General features: G+C 28.3%; 1 protein-coding gene across 2 annotated transcripts in view; it reads left to right on the plus strand.

Moving 5' to 3' along the window:
* The first annotated feature begins 274 nt into the window (after nt 1-274).
* sim (bHLH transcription factor single-minded) overlaps nt 275-16,999 on the plus strand; it is a 141,827-nt gene continuing 125,102 nt past the window's right edge. The window contains exon 1 of one of the 2 annotated variants that reach the window (XM_071184725.1): nt 275-620. The gene's annotated coding sequence lies outside the window, so the exon portion shown is untranslated. 2 annotated transcript variants of the gene reach the window in all.

Below are 16,999 nucleotides of genomic sequence, written 5' to 3' on the forward strand. Positions count from 1 at the left end.
TGTTAGAGAGAGAGGGGAAAAAAATCTATCCAACACCTTGTTATGTGTTTAAGCTCTTTCGCCGACAACCACAATCAGTGGTGTCATTACCATCGAGTCTCCGCCTATAACCACGCCCACACACCTATAGATCAATTTTCAGTGGCTCTATTAAGAAAGAAATAACCCCACCTTTTTGTAGGCTCGGTTCCAATGATATTTTAAATGGGCGTGACAAGATGGGTTTGATTGACACACCTTTCACTGGAGGATCCAGGTGACTGCTAAGTCCTCCGGCAGTTTTGGCTTACTCGTGACCGCAGCTAGAAATCTTTAAACCGATCAGTCATTTAAAAAGAACAATAATATTCTAGAATAAATAAGAATTAACAGGAGTAATAATCAACAAATATTAAGAAGAATGTAAGAGGTATGGGATAGTATTAAAAAAAAATTAACTCGATTTAATTTCTTTAAATTTTTCAAAGATGAATTGAAACTGTGTCGAATATTTTTCTCAAGTATGCTCGGTCAGTAATGGGATGACTTATTAAAACCAATTGTAAAGTGAATTTGAGAAACTGATAATATTCTTTGCAAAAAGAGAGTTCCTTATCTTGCGGTTGCCATTCTCAATTAAGGTAAGTGGCATAATTTAATATTTATTATGATTTTTACACTTAACAGTAAGTCATTTTAGATTTACATTATTATGATGATTGTTGAACATAAACATGTGTCTCTGTTATTACTCTGACGAACTGGTACATTCCATCTAGACAGAAAAATGTTATTTCGCCCACCAACATGTATGCCATATTTATGCTATATTAAACCTTGTGTCATATTAAACCTTTGAGCTAGTCCACCATTATTAGCATTTCATTTATGTAAATAATGGCTAGTTTGCCTAGTAAAAACAAAATTCCGAAATTAGTTAAAATTGAAATGTGTTACTGCCGATGACTCTTTAGACCTTTGAGCTAGTCCACCACTGCTTTAGCATTTCATTTATGTAAATAATGACTAGTTTGCCTAGTAAAAACAAAATTCCGAAATTAGTTAAAGTTGAAATGTGTAACTGCCGATGACTCTTTAGACCTTTAAGCTAGTCCACCACTACTTTAACATTTCATTTACATAAATAATGGTTAGTTTACCTTGTAAAAACAAAATTCCGAAATTGTAATTGTATGTAAAATGTAATTAAAGTGCGATAACTAGACTTTAAAACTTTTCGGTTAACGGGGCAATTTTTGAAAATATGTTTTTATTTTATCATTATAAATAGAACAATAAAAGAGGCAATTATTGAAAAGCTCATGAATAAAGGTTTTATGTGATGTTCTAGGGAAATAGAGTAAATTAGCTTTAAAGTTCAGAACTTGTTATCCTCATAAACAGTTAACATGCATAGCGTTCTTTATTTAAAGATTTCTGAGACTACTCGTCTACATTTTGTTGCCAAATGCAAACTTACTCCCATTCCAATAACACTAAAAGCTTTTCACTTTGCACTTTAATCTACTGAAATCTCCATATTTCAATAACTTGGCAAAATAAATCAATATTTTATATAAAGCTCTCTCTACTTTAAGAAAATCGTAATTATTTCAAAAATGTTCCTTGGAGTCTTTATCCATGACGCTTTTCAATTGTCTATACAACGTACTATCGGGGGAAACATTGAGTTTTGCTTTATATAATTTTCAGAAACTTAAAAATCATCTTTTTTCCATGCCTGGCAAATTTTGTTCCGACTTTAAAGCAAAAAAGAAGGCTCTTAGAGAACCAAAGAGTTTCTGTCCTGGTTTTCGCGATTTCATAAAACGATAAACGAAAATTTTTCTGAGATAAAAACGAATTCACTTTGTTGGGAAACTGAAAAAAAAATTAATAATAACAATATTTATTGACTTTTTTATTTTTCTCATAGTGAAAGTTTGCATTTGCGTTATGAAACCATCAATAAAACTTTTTGATTGCATAATTTGTTATTGTCTAAAATGCATACAAACTTCAAAACATACTATGGGCAGGATTTGATTACCCTAAATTTCTTAGAAGACTAGCGTATTAATAGTTTGAAAAAATTATTTTACAGCGATACTTTCGGAAACACAGAATGGTTTAAGGGGTGTTCATCCTTTTAATGCTGGATATTGATTTTAAAATATTCGTTTCATTCTTAGTTTCTGAGAAACTAGACATGATTTTCTCTTATGGCAGATTATACACAGAGAAAACAATTCTGGTAAAATTACAGTTACTGCATAGTAATGACATTTCTGGCAATAAAAAACTTTTTTTGACTAATAAAACCTAACTATGTGGTAATAAAACCATTTATTTGATAATTTTTCCGTTCATAAGGTATAGGTTTACCGAAAATTATGGTTTTCCAAATCATAGTTCTTATTACCACACATTTAGTAAGAAATACATAACTAAAAAATAAATTTTACCGAATAAATGGGTTTTATGCCATGCTCTAAAGTATCATAATAAAATAACCAAATTTTACCACATTTACCAAATTTTATAACATATTATAAAACTATATTTTGTTGTTAATTTTACTAAAATCATAACCGAAGTGCTTCGGTAAAAATTACCGAGCTTTTTGGTGTTCCCACACGATCAATTTTACAATATTCTGGTAATTTTGATCGAACTTTTTTTCTCGGTGTAATTGAATGGTTTTATGCTAGTAAGAATGTCTTATTTCTTGATACTTTCGTATAAAGTGTCTTGTAGTTAATAGTTCCTTTTATCACATCTACGTTGGAAGTAGACACTATCACTGATTGAAAAAAGGCTTAAAAATGCAAACAAAATTTCTCATATAGCCTGATTTCTTTCCTTAAATAAAAGTATTTAATATGCAATACATTCTTACTTACTTATCCTCTACCTGCCTTTGGGCACTTCAGGCCTCTAGCATATCCCCCCAACGCCTCCTGTCTCTAGCAATAGATCTTGCTTCCTCCCAGCCAGATATTCCACATTCTATTAATTCGCCTAAAAACATGCGCTGAATGGTAAGCCTCGGTCTTCCTCTTGTTCTTTTACCATCAGGGGCCCATGTAAGCGCAACAGATGTAAAGAATGCAATACATTCTTAACTATTAAATTATTATTATTTAATTAAATTCATGCTATAATCTAAATCTGCTACAGTTAAACTGAATGAGCATGAATAAATGAGCATGAAAAGTTAGACATTTAATTTACGCTGCGTTAAGAGATCGAGTAAAAGCCACCAAATTATTGCTATTGAGCATCTTGTTTTGTTAGTTTGATCCTGAAAATAAGAATTTAGAGACAGTTATTACTTGATTTGAGCATTTTATTTTATAACCGTTGCTGAACAGCCGACCCAATTTTTAGTTTTACGAGTACCAATGTTCAACTCCGTAGCCTAGCAATTTTGAACCTGATCCAAAAGACAAGGGAACTCCTGGACGAAGTATTGGGGGGGGGATTTGCCTTCGATGGAACTAAGCCGCATTTTAGTTACATAGAGAGGAAAACCTAGAAAATCTCCCACCATTAGCCTGACGGTGAAGGGATTCTAACCCATGATCCGTCTAACACTGAGGATATTTTACGCCCTCACTGTAGTCGGTGCAAGCCGGGTGCGGAATAGCTGGGATTCGAACCCTCATTGGAAGGCAAACGCTCTACCCCCTGCGCCACTACGGTTCAAATGTAACTTTTTTTATATATATATAATCGTCGTTGAACAGCCGATCCGATTTTTGGTTTACGATTACTTATGTTCAACTCCGTAGCCTTGTAATTTTGAACTTCAATTCGAATCACCCAGTCATCGCAAGGATTCGAACTTCATTGGAAGGTGATCACTTTATTCCCTGAAACACCACGGCTCTGAATTGAGAATTTCGGAATAGTTATTATGATTTTATAGGCATCCGTGTAAAGTTTTGTTAAACGAGGTTTAAAAATAATTCATTTGACCACCGGACTGTGTAGTGGTCAAGGAGCTGACCTCACATCAGAAAAGTTCTGGTTTCGAATCCCGGGGGCATGGATGTTTTTTAATTCTCTGTACTATCTGTTTTTACTTCGGGAGCAACGTTGGTTCATCTAATATGTGCCCCTGAAGGAGTGACCATCAAGTATGCCCTGGAGATACCTGAATGACGAGTGGGCGTTAGAAAAATTATAATAATAATTTATTTCTAAAAATTGTTCAATATTTTCTATAAACATCAAAAAAGCGATTTGATTTGGCCACCTGAGTTCATGTAGATAATCCAAAGAGTTAATTTAAATATTTTGGGTAGAGAAGCATAATAAATAAATAAATAAATAAAAAAAAAACAGAAGCAAATAATAAAAAAAAAATATTCAGAAATTGTTGTAGCTAAATGTAAAATTTTCCTGCGCAATGTTCTCAAAATCTGGATTTTTTTCTTTAAGGTACACACTGACGTGTACATTTTTTACAAAAGCAGATTTTAAAAATATTTTAAAATTGTTAGCATAATATCAAATATTTGAATATTTTTAACAGAAATCACTTAAAGTTTTGACAATATTTGCATTAGCAATTAGTTTACTATCTATAAACAAGTGCAGCAAAGTTATGTAATTTTCTTCAAAAATTCCGAACTTCTAACATTCTGATATTATTTGGTATTCTGGTATCTGGTATTTCATTCTGATTTTGGTATTATAATATTTTTCCATTTTTTTTTAAAATTGATTATACATCACCTGAAAGTATATTCACCTTTTCTGGTGATTATACTTTCTTTTTGAGACCTATCAGTTAGCAATGAAAAAGAACCGTTTTGAAGATTAGTAGTTGAGTAAACCTGCTGATTTTATGATTGTTGAAAAATTTAAAATCAATTTAGGCTTTTATTGACTTTAAATGTGAACAATATTTTCCTTGCGAATTATCAATCACTTATTTATTTTAATTTAAGTAACAGTAACTCCCTTGAGTTAAATTTTTCTCTCATAACTTGCCCATGCAAGATGGCATTCAACTAGGTCTACAAAGAACTTTTAACCAATTTTCTTTTTACTTTCTTGTTGTTTTTAATGCCACTTGCCAACCAGCAGGCCTGCTTGGTGTAATCAAGCGAATTTAAAGCAAACGGTGCGTTTCTTGTTTTTCAGTGGCGCCATCTATGGTCAAGAGTATTATTTCAGCCACACACGCGTCACAGCCCGTTTATAGGGCGGACCTATTAACGCATCCATTTATTCATTCACAGATCATAATTTTGACCTGAACCACAGAATGATCAATATCCAATTCAGTACCCCCAGAGGTATTGATTTGTTGTGGGAACATGGAGGACTTTGTGACACGACAGATTTGACGTGTCCAACAGATTAACGTGTCCAGATCCAACGCCCTACCAAATAGGCCATCCTGTCAACTTTCTTACTTATTTTCACAACAAAATTGAGGAGATTTTTGGTCAAAAATTTCTTGCTTTATAAATTAATTACTATAATAAATAATATAATCAATTGAAACTTAAAATTTTTAAAAATCAAAATTTGAATTAAAATGTTATTTCTGCAAACACTTCTTTATTGAAAATATTATTTGTGATAAAAATAACTTAAATAAAATTTATGAAGCATGAAGGGTAAAGTTAAAGAAAAAGATTTGTTGCGTTTCATTGAAATACAGTCAATATATTCAATAATTTTTTCAATCGCTTGAATATAGAAAGATTTTTTTAATGACTCAAAATAAAATAACATCAGATAATTCTCTGTAACTGCAACTGATAAACTATATAGAATTTTCGAATGATATCTTATTCTTTCCTCCGGCTACGAAACTGCTAGATCTTTTAGGGGTTAGAAGACATAATGTATTCGTTCATATGTATATACATATATATTAAAATTCAAATTCTAAATACGATCGAAAGTAACGAAAAGAATAAACCATCATTTTAAATCATTACCGACAAAATCTGAATTGAAAACATTCGGTTGAGTTATTTTTTTACAAAATAAATCCATTATTAGAAAAAAGAGAATGTAGAAAAAAAAATCACTATTTAGAGAGCAAATACTACCTTTTTTTCTAGATATTGCTCTTTTTATTTGTTTATTTATATTTACCACTCAATAACTGGTTACAAAAAAATATAAGTATTGTATTTCTTTTAACAGTTATTTAAGTTTAATATATTTTTAATATAATAAGTATAATATATTATAATAATAAGTTTAATATATTTAAGTTTAATACGGTTTAATATATATGTAGTAATATATGATTGCTGCACATTACTTTAACATCGAACAAGTCTCAATTTATAAAGTCTTTCTTGTTTTGAACATTTAAATTAACTGAAAACAATACGAATATTTGATTAAAAATTTACTTTGAAATTAATAAATAAATGAACTCTAAAAGGTGAATTTGATCATAATTTTTGCCCTATTCTCACTATACTTTAAAATGTATATTAAATGTAAATTTAAATGTTAAATGTAAATTAAATATTATAAAAAAAAAACTTAAAACAAATTTTTTATTCTTTACTGTAACCATTCTTTTTTACTTTAGTTACTTTTTTAAATTAATATTAAGTGTCGAAAAAGTTTAATTTTGTTTTTTTATCTTTATACCTTGATTTCGCTAATTGAAGTTTTTAATTTCTTTCAATATGTGCAATGAAAAAAAAAGATCCGTATAATTCGATTAAGATTCTTTAAACCATTTCGACATAGCTTTAATCTTATTTTTAATATTCAAAAATTTTGGCTCAAAACTAACAATTTAAGTCTGTACATTGAAGAAGGTATTATTTATCAACTTTAAAGTACCACTTCAAATCAGCAAAAAGTGCAAAATGGCTCCACTATTATTGACATTTTCTGAAAGAAGCAATACATTTAAGCCTACCATAATATATCGACAAATTGTTTTTTTGACAAATTGAATATTCTGTCGGTTCCTTTAGCATTTGTTCAAAACTAAAGTGAATGCTAAAGGAAGAAAATATCCACTTAATTTTAAAGCAAATTAACATAGAGTATTCACATTAGGTGCAATGATAAGCAAAGGAGAAATTAAAAAAAAAGGGATTTTTCTACCATTTTTTATAGTCAATAAGCATACGACCACCCATTTTCTCCCCTTTAAATAATATTTTAATTTCATAAAAGTAGATTTTTTATGTGAAGTTGAACTATTTAGCACAGGAGATTTGCTATTTAACCTTACTCGGTAATATGATGCAACTTTAATCGATATTGAAGAACAGTGAAGTATGATTAGCTTTCATAGCTTAAAGCAAATTTAAATGCAATTATACAAAATGTTCTTCTAGTTTGTTTCAATCAATATTATGATTATATTTGACTAAACTATGCAAAATAGCAGTTGAAAAAGTATGCATCGTTATTTGCAAAACTTAAATGATGAGGTGAATTTAAATGACGTTATTATTTGTTTTAATCGAGAAATGATTCAATATGACTCAACAGCATTTGATTGCAGATGAAAAAGTAATACAGTTACGATTACTAGCTTTGTTTTAATCGTTACAATGATTCAGTTTGTTCCCACACCCACATACATGAATGAAATAGAATGTTTTACACTGTGGTAAAAATATTTTATTTTCATTTTGGGTAAATAAGAAATATCTCTCAAGATATAATTTTAAACGTAATGTAAAATCAACTTAGTCATTTGTTGAAATTATAATAGAATGTTTTACACTCTGATAAAAATGTTTTCTTTTCATTTTGGGTAAATAAGAAATATCTCTCAAGATATGTTTTTAAACGTAATGTAAAATCAACTTAGTCATTTGTTGAAATTATAATAGAATGTTTTACACTCTGATAAAAATGTTTTCTTTTCATTTTGGGTAAATAAGAAATATCTCTCAAGATATGTTTTTAAACGTAATGTAAAATCAACTTAGTCATTTGTTGAAATTATAATAGAATGTTTTACACTCTGATAAAAATGTTTTCTTTTCATTTTGGGTAAATAAGAAATATCTCTCAAGATATGTTTTTAAACGTAATGTAAAATCAACTTAGTCATTTGTTGAAATTATAATAGAATGTTTTACACTCTGATAAAAATGTTTTCTTTTCATTTTGGGTAAATAAGAAATATCTCTCANAGGACCTTCTATGGGCCGAAACGAATGTTGCCCCCTAAAATTATTCCTCATAAGGCATACATACCACTAGTTTATTTCAAAATTGGCGAGTCACACTTCCCTAGTTTCCCTTGTTAGTCATTTGTTGAAATTATATTTATAAAATTCCAACCTTCAAAGTGATTTGTCGGCCATCCGAATTTGATATCAGGAGTTGAATTTCCTATCGCTAGAGATTAATAAATCTCTCAGTTGCGACATCAGTAAACTAATTAGAGTGTCAGCAAAAAAATAGCGACATAAGTCTTATTTTGGAAACTGGTAAACATTTTCCCTCCCACTTTTACTACTGACGGCTACTTTTTTGGCACGATTTTGGCACTCAGGCGCGACATAGCATGACGAGCTGCTATTTTTCTTCATCTATCACTGTCAGAAATACCGTTTTTGGAATTGCTGTACCTGTCTGAAGATTTCTCTTAACGTAAAGGAACTTGGAAGGAAACGTAAAGGAAATTGGAAGGAAAGGAAGTCTACGGATGTGTCGTGTCTAGGGGGGGGGGAGGTATAAGTAGGCGGTGTTCCATCCCCTTTGATTTGCAATACTTCAATGACAGATTCAGCAATAAGTTCGAAAATAAATATTTAAACAGCTACCGGATACGTTGCGCAAGAAATTTCTGCCACCCAGCTTGAAATCTGCATAAATATGGACAAATAAGGATAAAGAGAAATCATAACCGGAAATTTCGCAATAAATTCTCGGTAATATGTCTAATGATTTATAAAAATGTATTAAATAGCTTTTTGGATAGTTTTAGGGAGGCAAAGCAATCGTAATGCATATCAAGAGACGCTGCATTAAATAAAGCACAAACTAATGGTTGAAAATAAAATAACAGGCATTCAAATATCACAGATATTCTTTTAAATACGCTTCTAGAGTTTGGAAATTAAAGATTAAATGAAGTAAAATCAAAACAATTTAGAATTAAATAAAAAAAATTTTTGAAAAGAAATTTTTTTTCTTTTTCCGTCAATATTAAAATGCTTAATGCAAAAATAAAGAATTATCACCTAAATAAAAATGAAAATAAAAACCTTTTTTAGTCATTCCTTTTTTTGAATTTTAGACTAGTTTTTTTTAAAACTTACGTTACTCTCTAATATTAACACGCATATATTTTTATGAAATTATTTGACGATAAAGATTAAATTTTTACAATAATTTCTTAATAATGTATGGTAGGGTAGCTGTGTGTTTAACGATTTTCATTTGATGTAAGATTTGAATTTGCTCTAAGATATTAGGACAAAGAATTCCCAAAATGGTACTTACCTGTTTGATAAGAAAATTTGAAAGTCCATGCAATTAAATACTTAAATTTATAGACTAGTGTACTTGCGTAGTATTTAAGGAAACAATAATATAAAATTAATTTTATTTAATCACAGTAGTTATCAGTATATAAAAAATCAAAACTTATACTTTTTGATAATTTTTATTATTATTTTAATCATGACACAAAAGTATGGTTATAGTAAAATTTACTGTGTTTTCGGCCCTATGGGGAATATCAAAAAGCACGGTACTTTTAACCGAAGAGCTTTGGCAATGATTTTGGTAAAATTAGGAATAAAATATTGTTTTGCAATATGTGATAAAATTTGGTAAATGTAGTAAAATTTTATAACGATACCTTGGTACAAAAACTATTTATTTGGTTAAATTTACTTTTCAGTTTTGACGTTTTTTACTATATGTGTGGTAATAAGAAGTAAAATTTTGAAAACCAGAATTTCTAGTACACCATTATTATATAAATGGAAAAATTACCATAGTAATAGTTTAAATACCGTATATATGGATTTTTTTACCAGAATTATGCTTTTTTTTTTACTAGAAATGTTTTTATGATAGAATACGATATTTTTTTTAACCAGAAATGTCTTTACAATATGGTAATTTGACCAGAATTTTTTTCTTCGTGCAAGTTGCTAAAACTTAAAAATATAATTCATTCTAATTTTTTTTTTCTTAATAATTAACTCCAAAGCTTCTGCTTAGCTCTATATTTCTGCATTTTTCAAGTATATGGTGGACTATTTGCTGAACTGAAATTCCAGTAAGAAATTGCTTAAAATGAATTATTTTTTAAGTGAAGATATTTTTTTCCCATTCGAAACATAGTTCTGTTTATTTATATTCTGCAATGCTTACTGTTTTTTTAAGGCAAAATGAACTATAATTATTTATTATTGCTTCAATTTATGTCATTGAATAAATTGTATTTTTAGAATAAATTATCAAATTGATTTTTTGAATAACAACAGGATGATTTTATTGGACTGTGGGCATAAAAATAAACAGGGGAGTCTCGTTCATATAAAATCAAATCTGAGAGATAATAATTTATGTAACTGGCACAACTGCGTTAATCTAACCATTGTTAATTGGAATTGACTGTGTAGTTAAGTAAAGCAATTTTATCTTCCAAGTTGTACAAACAATCAATGACAATTCTTTCTATTAAAGATAATTTTTTATTTCAATTAAAATTTTCATTTACTTAGGGCTTTTTTAATGCATTTGCGTTATTTCTGTACTTGTAGATCAGGTATGATTTTGCAAATTGATGGTGATGTGTACAATAGCAGCCCCTAAAAATAATACAAAACATTCTTTTTTTTTTTTTTTCTTTTTTGTTAAGAAAAACTAAATCTCTTTAAATACAACAAAGCTCATTCCAGCAATAAAAAAACAGGTTAAAATGTTCAAATTTAGAAATTTTATAGTCTGTTGCAGTTGAACGATTTATAACTGAAAAAAGTAAACAATTTGTCAAAAATAACATGTTAAAAATGAGGAAAAGAAACATAATTTTTTAGAAAGCAATTGCATTTCATTTCATTGTATTAAAAATTAATTACATTACATCATCATGGTAGATCATAAAATTTATTAATAACTTCTCATTATTATTAATTACTTTCATTATTATTCAAGATTAATGATTAATCCTTGTCATGATTAATCATTGATTTCTATTCATGATTGATAATCAGATAATTTAATATGTCATTAGGGTTTAAGAATTTTTATTTTTAGCTTTCTTTTTCTTTCTATAATAAATTTTACATCGAGTCTATTTCTACTAATGATAATTCTGCGTATTCTGATAGAAAAGAAGAATGCTGAATTCCCTATACTTAACAATCAGAAAACGATAAACTTATTAAAAAAATGATAATCTGTAATAAGCATAATAAAGAAAAATAAATTCTGTAAAGAAAATAAACAAAATATTTTTATTATTTAATTAAACTTTGACTTACAAGAGTTTTTATTTTTTAAATTTTTTTTATTATTATTTTATTTTTTTGAAAATACTACAAAAATTTGCGTTTTTAGTCTACGACCTTGTTTTTTAAGCTAAACTTTTAAAATTTTAAGTTTGAGATATAGTCCAGTAAAGAAAAAGAGTAACACTTTAAAAAATTTGAGACTATATTCACCCAACATGTGTAATTTATGGACTATTAACCCTTTGGGGACGGGTGATTCATAAAAGCATTCGTACAAAATCAGAATCAGGATGTAAATAACTAAAAAACGGTAGCTTAAATGTAGGCGTTGCTAATTTGACAGATTTACTTTGCGTTTACTTTAATTATAGTTAGTTTAATCATATATATAATCAATGTTACTTCAAAGTATAACTAAATAATTTTATTTTGAACTAAAGTAATGGTGAATTAAGGAAATCAAACAATTATAACCCGTCCACAAATAAACTGCTAAAGAACTACTTCGGTTACCAGCTTTATCTTTTAACCCTGATTGATACGGTTTTATGCTGGCACGTATTTGTGACTGGAAAGGGTTAAAAAAAATTATTAGTCCAAAAAAAAATTTTTTTTTCATTACTGTTTATTTTACAATCAAGTAAAAATTTTGATGGAACATCTAATACTCAATTAAGCACAAAAACATCAGTTCTTTTATACGAACTCCTACAAAATCTAGAAAAAACAATTGACGCTTCTCCCAGCAAGCTCCCGCGTCGGGACGATCATTTATCCGACGGTATAAAAGTACGGGTCTTGGGCGGTGACTATTGAGTATGTCGGGCGGCTTTAGGGCGTAGTGGAAACGGCGATGTAAGCCGGAACCTTTATCCTAATGATCCCAGCTGGATATTCCATCTCTGGAGAGGATGAATTGCCCGTTAAAGTGGCTCTTCTAACCTTTGACCGCTACTCGGCAGGAGTGGGATAAAGTAAATGGGAGGATGAATTTTATGCTCTTGTACACTTTCACTGGGAAATTTAACAGATATAGATAGTATATTTGTTTAGAAGGAGGGAGCAATTTCATTACGAAGAGAAAAAAAATCGATTTAGAGAAATTTTTTTATAGAATTTATTTTTTTGAAACTTATTTTAATGCTTTTGAGTGATTGAACCCACAATATCTGAAACAATTTTCTTGAAACTGGATGACATAATAATTGAACAGAAGATTCTATTATGAAAAAACTATTATGAAAAAATTATTTTTAGGGATCCGTCTAGGTTTTTCTGAGAGGTACCTATTTTGAGAAAATTTAGACATAATTTGCGAGAATTAAAAATTATATTAAGAATCAACACAAAAATATGGTAAAAATATGGATTTTCTTACGGGATACAAAAAAGAAAATTTATGAAAAAGTATTTTGTGAAACTGTCGTTTTTCCTAAAGTTGAATTTGTGAAATTACCATTTATCCTAAAGTTGAATTTGCGAAAGTACCGCTAAACGGTAGTAAATTTGGCCTGGCCAGACCCCTGATTTTATAGAACTTATTTTTTAGAACCACGCTTAATGTGTGGTATTTTTAGTTGTCTGAACACCCATATGTCTGAAACAGCCATATGAAACGATGCAGCTATCCATAGTGTAGCTATGAATACTTTTGAATAATTTCACCCACTATATCTGAAACTGCTATAGTGAAGCCATATGAGTCTTTATAGTATAGTTATAAATATTTTGGGGTAATTTCACTTTCTACATCTGAAACACCTATAGTGAAGTTATGTGTCCGTTATAGTAGAGCTATGAATATTTTTTGGAAAATTTTACTCACTATATTTGAAACAGCTATGGTGAAGTTATGAAACTATGTGTCAGCTACAGTGTATTTATGAATATTTTTGGAAAATTTTACCCACTATATCTGGAACTGCTATAGTGAAGCCATAGATATGCGAGTCAACTAATCAATTGTAACAGGGCACGATTGTAACAGAGCAAAAATTTCAAGTGTCGGGTTCTAGATTTGGCTCCTAGGTGGCGCACAAGGTGTATTTAATAAATCTACATGTACACCCCTGATGGCAACCATTTTTATGTACTTTTGAAAGAGTTACGTCACAAAAGATATTTTCACGCCACGCAAGNAAATTAATTTCAGGGGTCCGTCTAGGTTTTTCTGAGAGGTACCTATTTTGTGAAAATTTAGACGTAATTTGAGAGAATTAAAAATTACATTAAAAATCAACACAAAAATATGGGTAATATGGATTTTGTTACGGGATACAAAAAGAAAATTTTATCAAAAAGTATTTTGTGTTTTTCCTAAAGTTGAATTTGTGAAACTACCATTTATTCTAAAGTTGAATTTGCGAAAGTATCGCTAAACGGTAGTAAATTTGGCCTGGCCAGACCCCTGATTTTATAGGACTTATTTTTTAGAACCACGCTTAATGTGTGATATTTTTAGTTAATTTAACCCATATGTCTGAAACAGCCGTATAAAACGATGAAGCTATGTGTTATCTATAGTGTAGCTATGAATATTTTTGGATAATTTTACCCACTATATCTGAAACTGCTATAGTGAAGCTATATGAGTCATTATAGTATAGTTATAAATATTTTGGGGAAATTTAGCTTACTATATCTGAAACACCTATAGTGAAGCTATGTGTCCGTTATAGTATGGCTATGAATATTTTTTGGAAAATTTTGCTTACTATATTTGAAACAGCTACAGTGAAGTTATGAAACTATGTGTCAGCTACAGTGTAGTTATGTATAGTTGTGGAAAATTTTACCCACTATATCTGAAACTGCCATAATGAAGCCATAAATATGCGAGTCAACTGTAGTATAGCTATGAATATTTTGGAGTAATTTAATTTACTAGATCTGAAACATTAACCTATTGAAAGATATGACATAACAATGCTATTAAACTATAAGTCGTGATTCAAACTTACGTCACCATGCTTTTCTAGGTGGATTATCAAAGTTTCAGGAAATATAAATTAAATAATAAATTGTGTTACTTTAAGCAACCGTAAATATTTTTCGTGTTTATGATAGAGTAAGTTAATAAATGAATTTCTTTTATTTAAGTCTAATAAATATTTCTGGATATAGAAATCAACATATTTTAAAAAGTATAACTTTTTTACATTTAAAATTAATAAATCATATTTAAAAGTTTTTTTTGTAATGGTAAATAGACATTTTATTATAAATATTTTTGATTATATTAATACATGTTATGTTAAAAATACGAAACATTTATTAATAATTCAAATTAAGCAATTACTTTTTTTGAAAACCTGGATTTCGTTACTTTACTTCAAGTATAGTAAGTTTCTTGTTTTGTATTTTCTTTACTATACTTGAAGTAAAGTAACGAAATCCAAGTTTTCAAAAAAAGTAATTGCTTAATTTGAATTATTAATAAATGTTTCGTATTTTTAAGTTTGCTTCAGTAAAAAATGCAGAAAATGTTATAAAAGTTTCTAAATTTCTTCCAACTTGAAACCCATTACTGTAAACTTTAAAAGCATCTCGATATTTTAGTGAACAGCAAATGCTTAAAACTGAAAATTAGGAAACGATTTGGAAAATTAACGACATTTGCTCAAAAAAGATGAGTAATATTTTACGCTTTTAGAGAATTATTTTTTTAAACTTATGTCACTATATGACACTTTTGGGAATACAAATTATGCTTCAGTAACTATTTGTGAGTTAATGAGAAGAAAATTGTAAAACTTATTTTAAGTATTTCTTATAGTAATAGAATATATGAATGTAAATATGTAAAAAATATGAAAATATATACAATAAATACCGAAAAGTATTATATACTTATATTTTAAAGCTAATTTCCTATAGTATAGAATGTATACTAACCACCGCTTTAACTAAAACAGCCTTGAAAGTATAATTTAAAACTTGTGAATATAAAAGTTGGAAATAAATATTATTGATTAATTTTAAAGCTTATTTTAAAATATTTCTTCTAGTATAGTATCAAAATGTTAATTTACTCTTCAACTTTAGAAGAAAACAGCTTTAAATGCATTATTTTAAACATAAAAATGTAGGAGTTAGAATTAAATGCTATAGGTTACAAGTAACAAGCTACTTTTTGTCAAGATTATATATAATTGTTATTACTTGTAAATTGTTGTAAATCATAATTACTTGTTATCAGGCGTGGTGCGGATTACTTGTGATTGTACAAATTATGATTAGTATTAATCACCTGTAAAATTTTTATCTAAATAACACGTGCATGATAGTTAAAAATAATCATTAAACGGTTTTTAAGTAAAAATCAATGATAAATTTCGTCTTTGTATTATTACAAGGAAATACAAAACAAATTAAATATCTTTTTCTCTAATCTTTAGAAAAAATTACCATTTTCTTTTCTTTCATGAGAAGAGTTGTAAAAAATTATTAAGAGTTCATAAAAGTTATAATGGGAGTAGTGAGTGTCACAGTTAATTCATATAATGACAATTACGTTTAAACTATTTATAAATAAAAAATAAAAACAAGAGAAATTTAAGATTCATAACAGCTAATACAATATTTTAGAATAAGTATTTGTTCAGTCATTTAATATTAAAAAAATATTTGGTAGCAGTATCGTACAAAATTTACTCGAATTAGATATTATCAATGAGAAATTCTGAAAATATTATTTAGAAAGTAATTTTTCATTTGTAATATATGTAATACTATATTTATAAATTATATATTGTTATCAATTTTGACAGTAATAAGTGCAATATTTAGTTTAAAAGGTTTTTAATTTTGCTTTTTTAAATGTTATCAGTAATGCAAATGCAAACTAGTTAAGCATTTTCGGTTTTTGATAACATTTTAATTTATATATATTCAAAATATACAAATTATATAATAATTTTTAATTTTGATTCATTTATTTATTTAGTAATTGTAAGTGAAAGTCGATTGCAAATTCAAACATTTGACCATTTTATGATTTTAATTTTAAATTTAATTAACTTCAATTGCTTCAATTGCTCAATTGCAAACTCAAATACTTAATTATGCCTTTAGAATTTTACAAAATGAAATGCATCGGAGAAATATAATTCTGACAGTTTAAAGCTTTAGTAATGTTTTTTTTTAAAAATTAAAAACAAATCAATCTATATTAATGTCAGTTGCTAAAAAATTTATTAAATGCTAAACATAAATCCTACCGTAATCCTCATATTTTAAGGGTCAAGAATCCAAATCCATCGTAAAAAATGCATTTTTATTCAGAAAAAGTTCGTCTTTGTGTCTCATTTCATAACTAAAAATATTGTTTACACAAATTTATTAGCATATTTAAAGTTCGGCCTTCGAACCATTAAGATTGATTCCTGGTAGGGGAGAAGGTTGTTAGTGTGGACAAGTGGCAAGAGTAGACATCTTGAATAACTTTTTTATTTACTGGTGAAATTGCCTCTGTGAGATATCGTAAATTGATAACCTTAGTGTATCTGTGCAGTTGCATAATCACACTGTGAATACTTTAGTATTGATGTGAAATTATTTAATTGAAATTATTTAAAATTAATCGT

Source organism: Parasteatoda tepidariorum, chromosome 9, assembly GCF_043381705.1.
Source record: "Parasteatoda tepidariorum isolate YZ-2023 chromosome 9, CAS_Ptep_4.0, whole genome shotgun sequence".
NCBI lineage: Eukaryota > Metazoa > Arthropoda > Arachnida > Araneae > Theridiidae > Parasteatoda > Parasteatoda tepidariorum.